The sequence below is a fragment of the Psittacula echo genome (assembly GCF_963264785.1).
Source record: "Psittacula echo genome assembly, chromosome: 8".
Classification (NCBI taxonomy): Eukaryota; Metazoa; Chordata; class Aves; order Psittaciformes; family Psittacidae; genus Psittacula; species Psittacula echo.
Window position 1 is genome coordinate 5,341,921 of NC_137744.1, and position 15,164 is coordinate 5,357,084.

The window sequence follows — 15,164 nt, forward strand, 5'->3', positions numbered from 1 at the left end:
TACATACTCAACACAATTTCCTGAAAAACAAAACAAAGAGAGATCTATCTTGAAAAGCCATCACCCACACCCTCTTACTGCTAGTCTAGAAGTCAGCCAGCTGATTCCAAAGCAAAGGTAGAGGGCAACCTCTGCATGGTCAGAGAGGAGATTCAAGGGTCCTGAACCCACCTCCAGCCACAGCTCCCACCGTACAAGTCCTACCAGTTCTCACAGCTCCCCTCAAATGCTGTCACTGACCTGAACTCTTCGATTCACCACAAACAACATTAGCTTGGACAGGCAAATCCAGCTGGTGAGTTGTACATGGACCAAAAAGGAACAGCCTACCTACAGGCAGAACTGCCTCAAAAAGCTTCTCAGGTCCCCTAAAGCTACTTTGCTCTATCATACGCTTCGTAACAGAGACTACTATATTCCACAGTCCATTCTCAGCAGGTAGGTGGTGTAAGCTTATCATCACTACCAACTATCCAAGTGGTCAGGGCAAAAAAAGACGAAAGTGTTTGCACTACAAATTCACAGGCTGCACTGGCAAAAATGAACTAATACGCAAAATTATAACTTCTAGACTAAAAAGAAACAAGAAGTATCCCATCTGCAAGCATTAAAGACCAAGCAAATTCTGCAGTTTTCAGAGTTGCAAAGGAATATACTGAGAATTAGTGAATCACTATACATGAATTAATAGCAGAACAGAACTAGCTTCTAGAGCTTTGTTACCACGCACTGGAGGTTTTTGAGTATGGAATTAAATAGATTAATTTTTAGAAAAGTTACATTTTGCAAGGAAACTTCTGGCCTGATTCATTTCTTTGCAATGGTTTCTATTAGACAGCAGCTAAAGGTCACTCCCAAACCTTGTTTGAGCTGAAAGATGAAGTCAGCCCATGTAGACATTAAAAAAAAGAAAAAGAACTGGGACTACCCATCTCGGAAACAAACATTCTGAAGCACTCTTTTAGCAAAGCTGAAAGAAGGAATGGCAGATATCACATTTCCAATTTAACAGAAATCAACCCGGGAAATAGCCTGAGCTTTGGCCTTCTAAGATGATTTGGTCAAGACACACACATCTAAACAGCTGAGACAGTTTGTCACGTATTTCACAACATTAAAAAAAAACAAAACTAAATAAAACCAGTCTGTATTTGAAAAATATAGCCCGAGAAGTGTTTCTGAGTAATTCAACACTGTGCTAGTGTAATATGGTTAATCATGTTAGCCATATTAAAAGAAAGGCAATATTTTCCACTGACAGTCTCACACTACAAAGGCTTCTAAGAAAAACAGAAAATCTTAATGACTAGCCTTCCAGAAAACAATTACAGTACACAGCGGCTGTGCCTGACCTCACTTCCTGACATAGTAAAAATGCCGAGACTCTGGAAGACTGAAACATTGGCCTTCCCTTTTCTTCAGCCCAAATTCTTCTCAACCAGTGCTGCAGTCATCCTGGACCCCGTCCAGCTCCAGAGGATCCGCACTGAGCTCAGTGTTCATTGATTCATGCCTACTCCCTGCTGAAGAGAAAGCTGGGCTCTCATTTGCATACAAAACAGCTATTATGCTCCTAGACAGAACTAGGGAAGCAAAGGTAGGTAAGCGAAGTCTCTCTGACACCAAGATCATCGTACCTTAAGCTTGGAAAATACCATGGATTTTCATGAGACATTTTAAAATTAAAATCTAAAATAGTGAAATAGTTTCAATCCAAAGTGAAATAAACAATTCTAGTACACGGGGGGAGTTACCAACAAATGTTTCTAGTGGCTTCAGTAAGCAATGCTTACCCCATTAGAAACCCTCCTTTAACCATTTCATAGATTCACAGAATGGTTTGGGTTGGAAGAGACCTTAAAGCTCATCCAGTTCCAACCCTCTGCCATAGGCAGGGACACCTTCCATTAGAGCAGCTTGCTCCAAGCCCCCTCCAACCTGGCACTGAACACTGCCAGGGTTCCACAGCTCCTCTGGGCGACTGGTTCCACTGTCTCACCACCTTCACAGGGAAGGATTTCTTCCTCATACCTGATCTCAATCTCTGCTCTGTTAGAGTAAAGCCATTCCCCCCTTGTCCTGTCCCTACATACCCTTGCCAAAATCCCCTTTCCAGATTTCTTCTCTGCCTGTTTGGACACTGGAAGCTGCCCTAATGTCTTCCTGGAGCCTTCTCTTCTCCAGGCTGTCACTGGAATTATAACCTTTAATCATATTAATAGAAAATGAGATTATCTATTGTGCAAATGTGTACTAACATCATCTATTTAGTAAGGTTTGAAAATCCTGTTATCTCATACCAGAATGTTTTCCAAGTACATTAAAAATCTCTCTTCAGAAATATATCACACAGAATCTAACTGGGGGGGGAACAGAAATGGATTAGCTTCATTTCACTGGCCAGACTAGAAGCTGAACTGGTTTCACACATGGTAAAAAAAAAAAGTTCAAAAACCCACACAGAAGCTATCACAAAGACTATTTTCATTATAGTAAGTGCTAGATTTAATATGGGAAAGTTCCTATTCCAAGGAGCTTAAGTGGAGACTTTTTTTAAATACAGCATGCCTGAGTTAGAGAGAACAATGTGTCCAGGACCAGAGAGGAAGTCTGATGGAGAGTTAGAAATATAGCTCAGACTTCCTGATTTCTAGGTTCAGTGCCTTATGCAACCTTCCAGCCTGATCAGAAGTTTACATTTACTGCAGGAAGTAAACTAGTACTATGCTGCTATTTATTAAAAGCAGTGTTGTAGAAAACCCTGAAGCTTTAATAAGAAATGTTTATATTACAGAATTACTTTACACACACTCTAACCTCACAAGTTACACTTGCATTGGTATTCTCTGAAGGTTGTTAAAAAGAACATCAGCAAACCCAAACAAAAGTCATCCCCAACCTCAGGCTAAGGAATAGCCTCGTCATAAAAATCAAACCTTATTAATGAATTCTGAAAACCCCTCTGATTTATGCCCCACACAATTTTGAGGTAGGAAAGATTTTGGAAAAATGATACAAGTTACCCTCTACCACCCAAGTTTTTCAAATAAACAGCATTAACAAGGTGTTTAAGATATCATCCCAATCCTAAAATAGTTCTCCTCTGCCACAGGACCACACATGAGACATTCTAGGTGGACTGGTTTACCTTTAGCAAGATTAAGAGAACAAGAGACTTAATCAGATGTAACAGAACCTCAGTTACAAGTTCAGCTCTGAAGAGAGACCACACTGCTCCGTAACAGTCATCTGTTCAAAACTAAATACATGTTTTGATTAAAATGTTGGGATTAATTTATGACACCCAAGTGAATCTGTTTGCACCATCTTGTAGGAAGTTTGGCCTCCCGCCAGAAGGGCACCAAATCTTTTGATACTGAAAACACTCTTCATGACTTATCCAACCAATGTGCTCAAACATTTTTAATACTCACAGCTGTAAAGCCTGATGTCATTTTGATCTACGTCTTGCAAGGACCTTGCAATTTTCACCTAGGTGAGGTCTGAGGCCCCAGTACAAAGAAACTCAACAAACCACCCACCTAACTCCCCAGACACAGCTCAAGGTCTCCACACTCTGCACCAAGTGTTTTCTTCTAGAAATTCTTTCAAAATATTCTCTTTTGATATCTAAAAAGTGACAATTCCAAAAACATTTCTCTGTGCTTTCTGTTATTTAAATACTTACTCTAAAGCAGTGCTAATAGTTTCCAAGGTAAAATATAAGTGACCACAAGCCTTTTATCACTGTCCAGACAGACCTTCTGCCCTCACAAAGACCACTTCTGGATCAAATACATCAGGCCAGGCACCAGAAGGATCTCTAGTACCTTCCTAAAGGCTGCAAAAAGTTGGAACATGGAGGAATGACCCATGGGGGGGGGATGTGGGGGTGGTGAAGTGTAAATGCTCTATAGGAGAGCAGGGCCAGGATGTAGAAGCAACTAGCAAATTACAGAAGGACATATTTTTTCTAAAGACCATTTAATTAAGTATTAAAGCTCATCTCTCAGGGTACTGTCAGGCCTGACTGCTCATAGAAATTCTCCCTGAAAGAGAAAAAAAGAGTGAGATAGAAAGCCCTCATATCACCAAAACACTGCGAAAAATGCAGAGAAACAGCAGATACAACATCCTAAGGCACTTGGGAACTCTGACCTAAGTGATAATATCAACTTTTATCCTCCCTTAGCAACGTGGATGAGGTTCCTGATGTGATTGCGCCAGTAAAGCAATAAAAAAAAAGAATTGCTCCTCTCCACCCTCAAATAGAAACTACAGCAGCAACCACCCATAGCACTGAAGAATTCTTTTCTAGCCTGAAACTACACCCCTCCAGATTTGAGTGTTCTATTCCATGGGGACAAAAAAGGCAAATGCACAGTCTTGAAGTGCAGTTAGTGCTCACCATAGGGGGCTATACACATCTTTCCAGTGACTGCAGAACTTCTTGCTGTTCTTCACAAGAGAAACTCAACTGCTAAAAACTCTGACCTGGGAAGGAAGTGTCTGTCAAAGCCCAGAGTACATTAGGTTTGACTTGATTATAGCTGTTATTTAACAATATGCTCATCAGTCACATTAGGGCCGTGTCTGTCCTCTTAATTACCCCTTCATGAGGCCTGCAAAGTTTGCATTAACAGTTTACATAACACAAACATGACATTACTTTTAGATAAATATTTTCCTTCATTGTTTTAGTTATTTTATGTCTTTACTTTTATTGCCAGAAAAGCAAATAGTATCCTAAGCATTTCTGTGCTGCTTCCAAAGAGACCAGCCCCATAAACCAAAACCCAGTAGCTCCTTTTGAAAGGTCCCATTCCTGCTTCTAGAAGGGTTCAAGAGAATTGAACACCTCAAAGGACTGAGCCCTTAAAGCATTTCATCCCTATTTCAACTTCAAAAAAATAATAGGATTAAGAAATTTTCCAGCTCTCTCAATGTTGTTAAAAAATAATTAAATGCAAACCTGCTCTTCTTTCCACCAGCCAGGTAGATGACATGTTCTGGCACAAGCACTCATTTTAATGTCCTAAAGCTACATAAAGCATAACATTTTCAAGCTTGTATTTAATAGCTTTTAATGAATGCAATGAAACAACATATTTATTTCAAACATTATTTTCTAAGTGTGAAACTGTGCCCCCTGAATTTCCAAACACTGTTCTGGTTTTTCAGTCAGCAAACCAGTTTATTTATGCATTAACAACATACTACTGGAATTCTATGCCCAAACATCTATCTAAACCACTTAGAAGCTGTAGAAGTACATACACTGTAGAAGTACATACACCAAGGTTCATTGAAAAGTAATTCCAAAACCACTTCTGATCAGAGCCACAAGAAGTAGAGCACCATGGAAATGAAAAAAACTATAAAAATATGAGAAAGGAAAACCCTGCAAGAACAAAAGCAGTGACAGTGCTCTCACGCAGTCATGATGTTAACTGCGGTAAAGAATAGCTGGAAAGCTCCAAGGGTACTTCTTTGCAAATACACACTCTAGAAAGACAACGCTACATTCTCAAGAGCACTTCTATGTACCTAAAAACATGTACTGGTGATATTGCAGTAACAGCCACAGAGGAATCTGAACTGGTCAGCAAAAAGGTAGCTGGAGTTTATACCTTTAAGCAACTACAGAACAGATGAAGCAAAATGTTTAAAACCATGCCAAGATTTACAAGATGAGAACTGCAAGTTTCTACAGGGAGCTACACATGCTCCAAGATTCTGAAATTCAGGTTAAGTATCCAAATAAGTAAGTACAGTTCTTCCTTACGGGACAAACTTGGTCTTGAAGCGTAACCTAAACTTGAAACCATGGTAATTTTTCCCCTCAAAAGAAGCAAGTTCTGCCCATTTTTTTTACCAACCTCCTTCAATTCCAGGGGGAAAAGTTCTGTTTTGAAGACTAGAATCAATCCAAAGACTTAGCTACTGTATCTGCAGACAACTCCACTGTAACACAAACACATACTCCATAGCACCTTGCTCATCTGAGTTTCCTCTTTATGGGGAGAAGAAAACCTAGTTCATAGCAAGGAATAAATATCTAAGTATTTTCAAAAGCTTTTCTTAGAACCTTCAGGTACAAGCTGGCTGAGGACCTGCCAGTGGAGTGCACATTGGAGTGCAAATTTAAGTGCACCCTGTGCCCGGCTGAGCTACTTTGTCCTACAAGATGTATTTCCACCAAACGTGGCACACAGCGCGGATGTCAGTTTGCTGAGCCAACCACACCTCCTGGGATTATGCCAGGGAAGCCCTAAAACTCCCGACCTTTCTAGAGCCAGAGCTGGGTACCATCTGATCTAAATTAAACTGGAGAGTGTTATGGGATGTCAGACACACGCACAAAGTTGGTACAGCTGGTATGATACAATCAAGATGCGATCCAAAAGTTATTTTCCAAATGCCTGCACTCCAAATCCTGAACAATAGTTTATTTACTTTAAACTTGACCCTGAGAGAGAGCAATCACCCATAGTATTAAAACCAACAGTAATAATGTTATTTCCAGGAAAGGCTGCCTACCACAAGACCAGTCAGAGCAGTCAATGCAACACAACAGAAGTAAAATCAGGACTTCACCAGACTAATACAAGGACGAGTTTGCTTTCAGGCTTCCTTAGGCACTAAAGAAAGCAAAGGCTGATTTTCCATTAGCTTAGACTCAACCTGCTTCTGCAGATCAATAGTGAGCTTGATGGACCCCGTCAACGCACAGACACAAACAAGCTTTTAATTTAAGAACTCTCTTATAAAACATGACATCAAAAACAAGCATAAAAATACAGGGAAAGCAAAGGATTTCTTCAAGCTGTAAGAGATTATGCAAACGTCAAGCAAGGAAGAATTATTTTGATATACAAACTTACGACTGTTTTCTTTGCACAATGTGAGAAGAGGTTCAAGCTGTAATGCTTTAGCTGCCCAGTGGATCAAATTAGTCTAGTTAAAACAGGTTATACTTAAACCAAGAGCTAAAACACACCAATAAATTACTTAAGTTACCACATCTGAGCAGTCTTATGGTAACAGACCACGTGCATTTTTTTAGTTCATGGAAAATGCAAGAGAAAAAGCAAGTATGAGATCATGCACATGCAGTTTAAGCAAGCACACTTCACCCAGCATTTGTGACAGGCCAGGAACACACATGTAACCGTTTATCACAGTTCAGCTGATGCACAGCACACACCAGAATAATTTGCTTCTGTATCTGAACTTTAAGTATTTATTGGTAAATCAGTTAACCTGCTACAAGCCTGGGGATGTAATCACATCTTAACGTAAGAGCGTAAGTGGAAATTATGAGTTTTGAAGAATGTAAGGATGATAATTATATGTGTTTTTATAAAGATCCTGTTTTAAGAAATCAAGGCATTGAAAACCAGAATGACAGTTTACAACATATCAAAAAGCTGTTTACATAGTATCTTCCAAAACTGAACAGTTCTTCTAAATAATCATCCTCCCCAACGTTTTGAAATGGACAAAAATCTATGCATTGGTAAACAGGTTAATCCTTCTGATGGAAACAGTTATTCTGCTCAATACTAATATGTACCATCTTACAAGTACTTAGAGAGTACTACTACAGACCCTTACATCCCAGCAAACATTAAAGGCTGCCTTTACTCCTTCAACTATTGTATGATGAACCCAACTGAGGTTATACATTAATGGTACTGATCTTCACTAGTTTAGAACACTAATACTTCATACACCACAAATGAAAGCTCCTGATGCTATCAATGTTGAAGCTATTTAATAAAGAGCATTAAACAGCAGATAAAAACACTTCACCTAATTTTATAAACCTGCATTTAACATGGTTAAACAATTTCCCTCCCAAAATACCTATTCAACTCCAGGAGAATATAACATCTTACCAATTTATTTTTATTTCTGTAAGAAATCTAAGTGCTGATCAATCTTTTGCTCACAGGACACTTTCAACTTTTCTCCCAAAGACTTGTTTTGTATTTACTTATGTATTTTCATACCATATTCTATTCTACATCCATGAGTTACCATTCAGTTCCTTACTTGATTTCTTCTGTTGCGTTATACAATTGTGAACCAAACACGAAAGGGCTTGGGTTAAATTGCTCTTCACAACGGCCCTTCACAAAGTTGAAACTAGTGTGTTACACTTGAATTTTGGTGCATATTCACAACATGAAAACTATTTCTTCATTAGAGCGGACCTAACTTCAGCAAAAATATAGTCCCATCATAGAAAAAATAAGATCTGCTTGGATGCCTTTCAACTCAATGAGCAGCACATTAGCTATGATGCAATGCAAAACCGCAATTCCATCCCCTAACATAGCTGATGAGTGATCGCTTTCTGCAAGGCAGCAGCCACATTAGGCTAAAGAACACACTGTTGTAAGCTATACAGCCAACATCACATAGCCAGTGATCAAAACCTTGTCGAAGGACAGGGTTAATTAATAACTATGGAATAGTTGTGGAGTATCAATGCATACTCATTTTGAGCAGTATTAGCAACCGCTCTTGTCTAATCCACAGCCAGATAGTGAAACACAAATTCAAATATACAAATGAACTACACAGACAGACCTCCACCAGCACAGCAGGTAGTGCTATACTTAAATGTTCTGATTGAGGAAAAGCTTGACAATGGTCTTCAGGACATGCTCACGTCAACCCTTCAAAAAATGAAAGCAACGACTTTGTGTCTCTACGTCGAAAAGATGATTTCTGGTTCACAAATACTTTATACTGCATCTGCTTGTTCTTCTCCCACATAAAACGTACTATTGTAGCCAACAGCTTCTAAAACTCATCTTTACTTTGGGCTACTTGTATTTTTAAGAATGCAGCTGCTGTGATTTCATGAGGGTCTCGTGTATGAAAAGAATTCACAGGAATCTTTAACTAAAAAAAATAAAAAGTTGGAGAATTCTTGCTCTCAGAAGTGCCATACTGTGACAGTATTTTCTGACAGATTTCTTTCTGCTTTTCAAGCTGGTTAGTTCCATGACCTGGTAAGTTTAATGACTGAGGAACTCAATTCCATGAGCTCCAACTAAAAACAATCTGAGTAAGGCCACCTAGTCGGTCACTTATCAATACTCTACCACCCACTTGAACTGTTTTCTACGCAGGAAACGCATTTCACTAAAAACAGAATTTACTTTCTTTATCCAAAGGCCAATTATGCAAGTCTCCAAGAGAAAACTTCAGCTAAGGGGAGGGAAGACAAACAGAACAAGTAACATGAAAATAGAGATACGGTTGCTACCTTACAAAGTCAGTAACGTTTAAGTGGAAACACTGAACCTCTTCTTAGCTCAAGAACTCAATCTGTTCTTCCTCCCCTTGAATTACCAAAAATTTCTTCCAGGAAAAAAAATAAGAGTCCTAAGTTTAGAAATCTCTCGTACTTTTATACTATTTCACCTTACAGTGTTATGTAGAGACTTAACAAGAAAAAAACACTTCATAAAATCCGGGAGAACAGTAAGTTATGTGTAATTACCGTTGACACTCTCTTGACTTAAATGCGCTCCTGTTGATAAATCTTACACGGTCAGTGCCTGCTGTAGTATGAGCAATGTGCTGTATCGTCCCTCAGTCTTCTTCCTGCAGACAAGACAAAAGTAATAGTAATTTTCTTTGTAGTGACTTGGCAAGCATAAAGTCTTGAAAAGAAGGTGCAAAAAACAACCTACATTCAGAAAAACAGCAAGAGAGACATCAGAGAAGAGGCAACTATTAACTCCACTAGAATCAGCAAATAAACCTCAAGGAAGACTCCACTGGGAAAGGACCAGAAGCCCTCACACAACCTTTTAGTGTTCATTCAGTAAATACAGAAGGCAAAACCTGACAACTGGGGAAACACTGCACATGCATTTAACGCACCAGCCAAAGACACTCTGATGCTTAAGCTATGATCTAATTAGCGCAAGGTAACTTGAACACTTTGCAGATGGTTCCCGTATGAAGTGCATTCTGTGGGTATTAAGTGTTTTTACCTACTTATCTACTAAGTGCTCGATTCCTCTATAGACAACAAATTTAAATCATCACACACGTATTTTTCCTTTGATAGGGTTCATAAAAAAAGACATAAATTGTACAATATAGAAAATAAAATCGGTTTACTGTTATGGGGCAGCACACCTTTATTCTAGAAACGGCTTCACCACCAGGAGAAGGCAATGAACAGCCTCGGTAGTCACTGAAGCTATTTAAGATGTCATATTTAATAATGTAAAAATCATCACCTTTCTCAAGCTACTGTATCCAGAACAAAACTCCAATTCCTGAGCCATTTGCATATTGAGGATTATAAATAGCATAGTTCTGGCTCTCCAAATTCAGCAAGACTTTATAAATATTAGCCAATCCCCAATATAGTTTTTCTAAAGGTAAGGCACAGGCAGATATGTTCTGCAGTTTTGCTGGAACACTCCAAGAAATCCCTGCCCTGTAGCTCACTGAGGTAATTCAGTGACTGAGCTGGCTGACTTTGCCCTGAGCCAGCTAGCAGAAGCTCACAGCTTCCTCCTGCAAACACAGCACAGCCATTGTTATTTTCCTCAGAAAGGTGATACTATCTTCAAGTTGCAGATGTTTCTGAAGTCACAGCCTAATAAACGTTCCTCAACTACTTTTAATAAGACACGGGTGAAGATAGCATAAAGCATCAGGCCCAAACACTGGAAAAGTGAATCTTGAGCAAACGGAGACATTTTTTACATCAATCAAGACACTGGCAACAGCAGCAGATTTACATTAAGATTGAAGCAGACTAAGGGCTCTGAGCCAGCGGTCTGTCTTTGCTGGTCAATACACAAAAAGGATTGTGTTAGCACCACTGAAAGAATAAATTATCGCTGCTTTTACAATAAGCTCTTCAAGAATGCAATAAAGAGTTCAGTGTGTGCTCCTCACTCAGGAATCCAAAACTTTTCAGTTAAGGTCTGGCTTGCAGCAAAGATAACAGCTGAAAACTAACCATCTTGACCTTGGTAAGCTTCATGACAACTTGGTAAAAACAGGTGAAAAAAAGGGAAAAGGTTACTTCTGAGATTCACTAGCCTCGAAACCAGAACAATGAGCAACCACAATTTTAAATACTCATAGCTCAGACCTGATCATTTTGAGATACAGAAAAATTAGAAATGAGAAACGTAATTATTTTCCTAAACTCTCTTGACTGTTGCAGTATTACTAATATCGAGGCTTTCTCATCTGCTTTCAGAGATAAATTTAAAATTCTTCTCTGATAAAATGAAATGTTGACAGGAAATTAAGAAAACATGTAACTAGGGAAGGCATTCTTACAATATTTCATACCAGCTTCTGACTTTGATGCAGAATATTGTAAGAATGTGCTTCCCAGTTGTCTACTTTCTTAAAAGTTACAGCCTTACTCCTACAGTTTGACAAGAAGCCTTCCAAGTTGGGGAAGTAGCAGGTCATCGAAGTGTCAGTTTCAGTCTTCCAAGCTTACAACATGTATTTTAATCTGCTTGAAATTCACCCAAAGGCATTCCAAACCCTTTTTCAACAATGGGTATACAAACAGGTGTACAAATACACACACAGAACCACCCAAACACATAGCACTCATGGGGGTGTTTCACCAAGGCCAGCCTCTTGTGAGCAGAATGCGGGAATTTTTACTGTTTGCATGGTACATACAAAATCTTGAGTTTTAAAGACTCACCAAACCTTTCCTAAAAATAAACACAAAAGATGAGAGATTGTTCGCATACAGTCAATACGATGCAGATGACAGCCTCCAAAAAAACTCAAACAGAAAATCATCAGGAGTGTCATATAGAACATTTATAGTCAACTTTGTTGTAAATTTGGTTTCAGTACAACATCAAAGAAAGATGCAGTTTGTGATCAAGGTTTATGGCAGGAAATGTATTTGTGTAAACAAAGTTACCTATAAAGGAATCTCTCTAAAGATAAAGAATAATCTCTCTAAAGGTGAATACGCTAGGAGTTACTGTTTTGAACTATTCTGACATCCAGTTTCTCAAAACCAGCGGCAAATAAAAACACTGTAGTAAAATTAATTACCCAATTTTACAGACAAAAATTAAGCCAGCCTAATATAACAGAAATGAACACAGCCTGCAATATGCATCCGTGCAGATACAAAGCCCAAGTAGCTGAAGTTATTCCATTCCGTTGTCAAAGTGCTGCTTAATTCCAGGCCAAGTTTTTCAAAAACTTGCTGCAACAATACCGAGCCTACAACCGAGTGAACAACTTGTAATAGCTTGCTCCAGGAGACGTTTAAGACGGTCAATACAAGTCCTGTTTATTCACAGGCTGCTGTGAATCACAAACTAAGATCCAGGATACCAAAGAACACAAAGTAGATTGCTTTCAACTCAGCTGGACAGAATATTGGATTTATTCTATCCTAGCAAAGAACAAATTATTCCCAGTCAACAACAGCATTCCAAAACTTTCAGAGATTTGGAACACAGGAAGGTAAAAAGACCTAGACAAGAGGACAGTGTAATAGCTGGCTGGTTTTTAACATGCATCATCACACACACAGACCCTTGAGAAAGTCAACATAGTTCCTATTTTAGCACCTTATCCTTTTTCACATACAAATTACATAAAACAAGGAAAGGAATGCAACTATGGGAAGTAACTCGGGTTTTGCTTCTTACCCACAAAGATACCGAACAAAAAACAAAGTACTTTCTTCTCCACTGGATATTAACTCCAAGGTCAATTTATTGGCTTAAAATACAGAGAGGATGCTTTCCTGGTTAAAATGCTAATCTGAGTCTCAGGAAATCTAGATTCAATTCCCTGCCTCACCACATACTTCCTGTGTGACCTTGGGCCATAAATATTTCGGTGCCTCAGTCTTTCCATCTGTGACTGAGATAGTATTTCCCTATTGAACTCAGTGTTGTAAAGATAAATACATGAGAAGAACATTAGGAACTGCAGACCATAGGCATACACATATCAGGCTATTGAAGAACTTATCTGCAGCAATACTCTGTGTCAATATTCACAATGAGGCATCAGGTAATGCATGGAAAGTCTGCCAATGTTAAAATCCTAGCTGCCACAGGACAGGAAAGACTGAATGTTCAAAGAGGTCTGAAGACTGGATACAAATTGAAACCTCACTTAGAAAAATAAATTATCTTTACCAAAAACTTCCACTGCTCCAACAAGAAGCCTGCACAGCAAGTTTTATACAGAAACAAAACTGAGGAACCAGCTGAGGGCAAGCTGCTAAGGGAAGCAAATACACCTGCCAGCAATGCATTATTATCCCGCTTCCCGAGATTACCGCGATGTGCTGCGCTTGAAGGGCCTCAAATAAGAAGTAGCAGAGGGGCTGCTGAGGCTGGGGGCTGTGAATCCCTGCAGACTCCCACCCAGCCTTCCCTAGGAAAGCCAGAGCACGTTGCCGAAGTCAACAGCCTTTTGTCAGAGGCAGTAAATAGGATTGCGCTGAAAAGCGGTCACAGTAGGGTCCCCACCTTTGCTGCTGCCCCAAGGCAGAGGGGGACAAAGCAGAATGGGGGAGGGTAAGAAATGATCGCCACCCAAACAGTAGATGACAGGACTGACCTCCCCCTGCCCCGACCCCAGGAGGAGCTGGGGGAGGTGTCTCGTACTCGAGCTGCTGATCAGCCAAGGGGAACAACTACAAGGCTACGTGGCATTTGCAGGCAGCAGCTCCGGCTGCCGAGGAGGGAGAGCGAGGGGGGGCGGCGAGGGAGAAAATGGGGGGGGGGAATTGCTTAGGATCTCACCCCCCCCACTCTCCCCAAAGAAATAGAAGGGAAAGTAGAGAAAGGGGAAAGACGGAGGCTGATAATTAGTACGTTGGGAGATGAGCGGGAAGGGTCGTACAGCAAAGTGAGCCCGGGAGATCGCTGGCATTAACCCCATACGAGGAGGCACGGCGGGGCCCGCCAGATCACCGCCGGGACACCCCCGCCCTTCCAGCGGGACCGCCGCGATCCCAGCCTCGGGACCCGCTGTCTCCTCGACCCTGCGCCGCCGAGTGGGGTCTGTCCCGTTAGAAGCTGTCTGTGTGTCCCCTCCCTCCAAGGCACCGACCTCAGCACCCCCAGGTCCCCCTGAGCAGATCCCCCCGGCCCGTAGGGCAGCCCACCCGCACAGCCTTCCTCCTCCTGCCCGGCTCCCCTTTCGCCCTGCCTCCCTCTATCCTGCCCCATACGCCGGGCTACCTCCACCTGCCCCGTGAGCTAAGCCCCCCCCCCCCCCAAACCTACCCCATCCCCGGCGTCCCGCTTCTCCCCTCTATCGCCCCACACTGCGGACCCCCCCGCCCCGTCCCCCCCCCCCCCGGGCCGCCGTCCAGCACCCCACCGCCTCCCGCCACAGACGGGCCGGCACCCTGCCGCCTTCTCCCACCCCGCCTCGCCTCCTCTCGGCGGGCTCCGTTCCGCTGCCGCCGCCGTCGGCGGGTCGAGCCGGCCGCCAGCTCCTGGCACTGCCCACCGCGCCTTGGGTGGGGAGCGCCGCTCTCCCCCGGCCCGGCCCCGCCGCCCGCTCTCTCCCGCCCGCCCGCCCCGCGGGGAGAAGGAAAGCGCAGAGGGAGCCCCCGGGAGCTGTCCCCGTTCCGGGCCGCGCCGTGGCGGCCCCGCAGCAGCACTGACCGTGCGCGGCACCGCAGCCCCTGCCTCAGCCCCGGCGCTGCCGACCGCCAACCGACCGTTCCGCCATGATGGAATGCGGGCACTGCGCCTGCGCCGCCGCCGCCGGCCGGGGGCGGGCGGGCGCGCCAACCACAGGCCGGGATGATCTTCGTCTTCATCCACCCTCTCCCGCGTAAAGAGAGGCGGGGGGGCGGCGGGGGAGCCCGCAGGTGGCTGGGGCGGCCCGGCCGGGCGGGAGAGCGGGTGCCTGAGGGGGGAGGTCGGGTGGGGAACGAGGGAGGGGATGTGTCTCATGGTGACAGAGGTGTCACCGAGTGTAGACAAAGGTGCGACAGTGGCCGGAGCGGGTGGCTGGCCGGCACCCACTGTCCCGCCATGGAGGAGGCCTGGGCTGCGACTTCTGAGATCTGTGGGCCCTGTGCTGGGGTGGTGGCTCCTGATGGCGGGTGTCCTGCTTGGGCACTGCCTGTCACCCCAGGGCACAGTGGT

General features: G+C 42.6%; 1 protein-coding gene across 1 annotated transcript in view; it reads right to left on the reverse strand.

Moving 5' to 3' along the window:
* Window positions 1–9,611, reverse strand: part of LOC308224768 (fibronectin type-III domain-containing protein 3a-like) — a 39,110-nt gene extending 29,499 nt beyond the window's left edge. Inside the window, exon 1 of the mRNA XM_080624974.1 lies at window positions 9,521–9,611. The gene's annotated coding sequence lies outside the window, so the exon portion shown is untranslated. The remainder of the gene's footprint in view (window positions 1–9,520) is intronic.
* Between the last annotated feature and the right edge of the window lie 5,553 nt (window positions 9,612–15,164).